This window comes from Dipteris shenzhenensis, chromosome 23, assembly GCF_047967505.1.
Source record: "Dipteris shenzhenensis isolate YYH24624 ecotype China chromosome 23, Dip_SZ_1.0, whole genome shotgun sequence".
Lineage (NCBI taxonomy): Eukaryota > Viridiplantae > Streptophyta > Polypodiopsida > Gleicheniales > Dipteridaceae > Dipteris > Dipteris shenzhenensis.
The window spans coordinates 53,158,230-53,164,128 of NC_141618.1; positions in this window are offsets into that span (position 1 = coordinate 53,158,230).

A 5,899-nucleotide genomic window follows, 5' to 3' on the forward strand; every position below is an offset into this window, starting at 1 on the left:
AAGGACATAGTGTCATTTATTTGCATACAATTGGTTCATTCAATTGGGTGAGAATTTGTGTGGAGATATGTGTATGCTAAAGATAATGCATGCTTTGCAAGCTCGACATGAGTGCTCATTGAACTACAGAGATGGAGATCACTGGAGTCAATCTTTTAATGCTAGTACCATGTCAAAGCATGACTGGCACTTGCAGTATTAGTTTGCACTAGGAAATAGCAGTTTGATTCTCTTTCCCATACTCAAAACTATTCTACAACAACATGAGTTTGCAGCAAGACTAACCCCAATAGATGTCTTAGATCTCCGCCTAATGCTGAGCCAAACCCTGGCCAAAGGGGGTTAAAACTTGTGCTGCTTGCCCTCCTCTATCGTTTGCCTTTGTGAAGGCTTGAGTGGATGGAGAGAGTTTGGAGTGCTCTTGTAGAGAGGTTGGGAAGGCAAGTTGCCTCTGCTTGTTGCCAACCATGTAGGCCATTCTCCTAGTAGTAGCAAGATGAATCTCTTCCAATATTACATTCATTGTCCAAAATTACACATTCTTTTAGGAGCCTCATATCTTTGTCACTTTGAAAGTTTTGAGCTTGCAACCCCTTTGATTCCTTGAAAAGGCTTTAAAATCAAGAAGCAATTTGGATGCTTTTGATTCTTGTTTTATGGGAAAGATTCATTTAAAATGGGAAAAATCATCTATAAAAAGAGAAAATATATTTGCACCACTATGGGTAGGAGAAATCGTGAGATCACAAACACATGATTGTGCACTAGTTGCAAGCTTTTTGGCTTGCATTGAACAATCTTTTGGAGAGGGCATGATGTGTTGCTTATAAGAATAATCTTCACAAAATTCCAAGTTGGGTTGCTCTATTATGGCATCCTCTCACACATATCATCATTATGTAGAAGGCTAAAATTTTGTAGTTAATATGCCCAAATTTGCCGTGCCATAGTGCTAATGGAATTGACACTGCAAACCATATCTTCAAAATAGGCTATGCGTCAAGATTACAAAATTCGCTATCATATGAGCAAGTGGCTACCACTAATATCTTTTAGTGGAGTCTTTCATTTCCATCTTGAAATTCAATCTACATATGTTGTTAATATATTATGCATGAAATTGAAATCAAATTTATCTTTACTTTAGAAACATACTAAACATCTAAGCTTCACCATTTGACAAGTGAATGGAAACATCTGCCAATGCCATGATGCCTTGAGAAACATCATTTTTGCTATGTGCCTTGCAACTAAACATGTTTTATGTCTTTAAGCCACTCCTTCCTTGGAGTCATGTACTTAGAAGCATTGTCATCTAAGGACCATGTATTGAACCCTTTGCCTTGAATAACAAAAGAGCCAACATTAGAATTATAGGCATATTCATCCACTATTGCAAAGACATAGCCTTTATCTCAGCTTGTGATTGAGGACTTGTACTCTTAGTTGTAGTTGTAACAAAGTTACTACTAGTATGGATGCTTTTCTTCTCATTTGCAATCCTTGTCTAGCATTCTACAATGGCTAAACCGTTTGCAGTAATTGCATCTACCTTTCTTGAACTTGGATTTATCTCCCCATCTTGATCATTTTAATATTTTCCAAATGCATTTATTCTACAACCCTTTTTGTTGCTGTATTTTTTAAATATCCCTTTTTCTTCAACTACAAAAGCTTGCTCTCTCTAACTAGAGGCATGACTAAAATTGAAGAACTTTTTCTTTTCATGCAACAATGATCCAACTAGCTCATTAAGAGTGCATGAAGCCCCCCTTATGAAATGTTTAGAGCTTTAAAAAACACTCCATATGAGGGATCCCAGTTGTTGAGAGTGATAGACACCAGTCTTTTTTCTCTTATGCTCTCATTAATGGTTGCAAATTGATTCCTAAATTTTGTAATTTTAGATATATGCTCTATGATGTGCCCATTTTCTCGCATGTTAAGCCTATTTAATCAATTATGCAATGTACATCCGATGCTTTATTTTTGAGATGTTATATATTGGCCAACCTATCCAAAGCATAGCATGTGTGTTTTTAGCAAGAGCAACAAGAGATAAAGCCTATGTGCCAAGCTATTCTAAATTGACTAGTGAGCAAAATCAACTGGTGGTAAAAACACTAACCACTAGAATGGAACTCATAGAGACAAAAATTTGGGATGAAGTGCCAATGTTGAATGTCAAGCCTTAGAATGGTTAAGAGAATCCTCATTGATGGAAGTCCCAAAGTCAACACACTCTCAACAGAAATCCAAAAATGGCTTGCTCAAGTTGACGAATTTGAAATCGACGTGTGGCAAATCAAAGATTGGTCATGCTCAAAGGTAGATCAAAGGTTGATGATGCCAAAAGATATGCTGAAACAAATATGCATAAAATGTGGCAAATCAAAGATTGGTCATGCTAAAAGGTAGATCAAAGGTTGATGATGCCAAAAGATATGCTGAAACAAATATGCATAAAATTAAATGGGGCCTATTTTCATAGTGCCATTTAGCTTACTTTCATAGTAACATTTATTGTGGAAAGTGAGGAATCAAGATACACCAAGTTGTTGGGTAGGCTATGATTGAAAGGAGCCAAATTTGTGCATGATTGGGGAAATGATACGTTCACAATTGAGTACAAAGGCACAAAAGTGCAAATAGAATTGGCAAAAGTAGAGTCATAAAGGATTGCAAGCTAGAATTGGAGGAAAGCAAAGTTACTTGCAAAAAATATTGTGTCAAAAACTATGATTGATGCCATGATATTGGCAACGCAAATGCTAGTGGAAGAAGAAGAGCCAAAAATTGTATTTCCAAAGGGATTCACTGAGGATGAATAAGGATATACAAAATATTAAGAGGAGCAGGCTCAATCAATAGAATTAGTAATCAGTTGTTGACACACTAAAGGGAAATCCATCAAAGAACTCAATGTCAAAGTTGAAGGGGAGCCAAATTTGATACAAGTTAATAGAGACGAAGTAATGTCCCCTTAGAAAAACAATCGGAAGAGCCCCTATTGAAACACATTATACATGATGCCAACTTGGAATCTTCAGGTGCCCCTCCCATCATTGCGTTACCCCTCCGCTCGTCGTGCTGCCCTGCATTCGGACGCCTCTACTCGCCATGTCCATCCAAAATGTCCGTCTGAGATGTCCATCAGTGATTTCCATGGAAAACTTGCAATTACCACCTCGATCCTGGTTTTGGACTAAACTCGAGACACATGTCAGCATCCCCATGGTAATGATGTGGAAATCTTCCATAACGAGCCACACACGAAGATATCTCACTTTGAAAGTCTATTAGCTCTCTCCTATATGAATGTAATTTTGTGAGAAGTTCACCAAGAAGGTATATGAAATCTTTTTGCAATACAAGGATTTTTGCTTGTGAGACTACAAAGCTAAAGGTTACATCACCCACTGCGATTTAGGACCAAATCCCTTTGATTGCAGATGCAAAACCAATCAGATAGCAAGGGTATCAAATGAACCCAAACCATACAAAGTTAATCAAGGCTAAAATTGATTAATTACCAGAGGCAGGGTTCATTTATGCTGTGGATCAAAGCAAATGATTGCTCGCCAGTTGGCATTGTGCCTAAGAAGCATGGAAAGTTAAGGGGGTGTGTGGATTATAGGAAGTTGAGTGAATAACTTTCATAGGCCCTTTTTGACTACCCTTCACCAGTCTCCATTAATCCATACAAATGTGTGTTTGTAGAGTATTGTCGGGGCACAGCATTTTGAAGGAATTGAGAAAATGAAGGGATCATGATAGATTGATGCCATATAAAAGATGAAGAAGCCAAGAAATGTCAAGGTTCATCAAGAATCTTGCTAGAGTAGCCAAACTGCTACATTATCTCACAAGGGAAAAAATGAAGTTTGAATGGAACAATGAACTATCCAAATCATTTCAAATTTTAGAAGAGATGGGAGTGAAGACATAATGGTGATTGGGTTGACATTCACTTAGCATGAATTACCCAATAATTTATGCGAGCTAAATGTTCTTAATAGTAGAGATGAATTACTCCACAACCAAAAGAGGTGAATGTTCTTAATAGTAGAGCAGAATGTTCTTAAGAGTAGAGATGAATGATCTTAGTAGTAGAGATGAATTACTCCATAACCAAAAGAGAAGCCTTGCAAATGATGTACAATGGCTAGAAGTTTTGGCACTCCCACATTCATGTTCTTTATGGACCATCAAGCATTCTTGTACTTGATCAACAAAATAATCATGAAATTGAGATTGATAAGGTGAATGATTTTGTTGCAAATTTTTTTTCAAGATAGTTCATAAGCCTAGTTAAGCTCATCAAGGAATGGCGGGAGGTCATTTCTTGAATACTCAAAGCAAGGAAGTCACTGAATCAATGAATGAGAGGTAAACAATCACAATAAAATCCTAGGAGTTTAAATTGATTGTAGGACACCGATACCAAAAAGGTGGGGATATGAGGTGATGGACAAAGCTCATCAAGGAATAGTGGGAGGCCATTTCTTGAATTCTCAAAGCAAGGAAGGCACTAAATGCTAGACTATTATGGAGGGCATTGTATGCAAATTGAAAAAGATGTGATATATCTTAACAAGTGGATAGATTAAAGTTTTAAGTTCAAACTTTACTCAATCACATATACCCATGGGAGCCCTTCCACAAGTTGGGGCTAGATTTCATAGGGCCATTCAAAGTCACCACACAACTAGGTAGGAACAAGTACATCATGGTGGCAACAACTGATTATGTCACCAAATAGGCTATAAGTCATGAGAAAATATTCATGATTGTCTGTACTAATTGAAGGCATCAACCACAAACTAACGCCACTACCATTTGTAAGATGGTGGGCATGAAGGGAGCTTCAGTCAATAAATGAATAATGACTAGAGGTTAAATGTACTTGCTTGTATTACTAGTGGGAGACAAGACTTTGAAGCATGCAAGAAGTTACAAGTACATCATCAACAAAGATAAGTAGTGTAACATAGTTGCAAGAAAAGTTCCACAATCAAGGTGCTAAATTAGGATTAGTACATGAAGTTTGTGTAGTCCAGTGGTGACTCCATGTGTCAAGGGATCTTGGAGGGATGCCAAGGGAACTCTCCTCCTACCACTCCTTATGGGAGCAATGCAAGCACATGCGGTCCAAGAGTGTCACAACAATGGCTTCCGGAGTTGTAGCAATGTGAATCCTCAAGAGAAGAAAGCAGAGAAGGAGGAGGGGAAGGGATGAAAGAGGGGGAAAGGAGAGGGGAGAGGGGAGGGAAGGCATGAAAAAACAAGGGGGTGAGAGGCATTCGCAAAGGCAAGAGCAAGAAAAACATAGATAACACTTCTTGGAAGAGAAGGAGATCTTCTATTTCTCAAACTTGCATGTATACGACTGAAGACCAAAGTCAGAATTTCTACCTTTTATACATAGCACCTTTTAAAGGGAGGTCCACCCCTAGTCCTCCTCATGACTCTCCCTATTTCTCATGTTACAAAGCACTTGGACCATGTTCCAAGGCGGAATTCCACTGCTTCCTCTCATCCTATCCTTATCTCCACTCTATCTTGTAAAACATTATGGGCATTGTTCTGTGGGGTTAACATGCCCCCTGCACACTGAGATCCACTACATTTCTGGTGCGCTACTAGGGAAAAAAGGTATGCTTTTGCATTTGCACTTGTCTTCCTTCGATATATTCCCATTGCACAAGCATTCAAAGCTTAACTTGGAGCTTGTTCATGGAGTTGTAGGAGAGAAGAGAGGTAGAAGGTGAGAGTGAGGACGAAAAACTATTTTTTCTTGTAGGAAAGCCATTTGAGAGCATTGGAAGCTTGTCTTTGATGTTTTTTGGTATTTCAAGTTGATAGAAACTTAGTGGGATTGATTGCTAAGGTGTGTGTG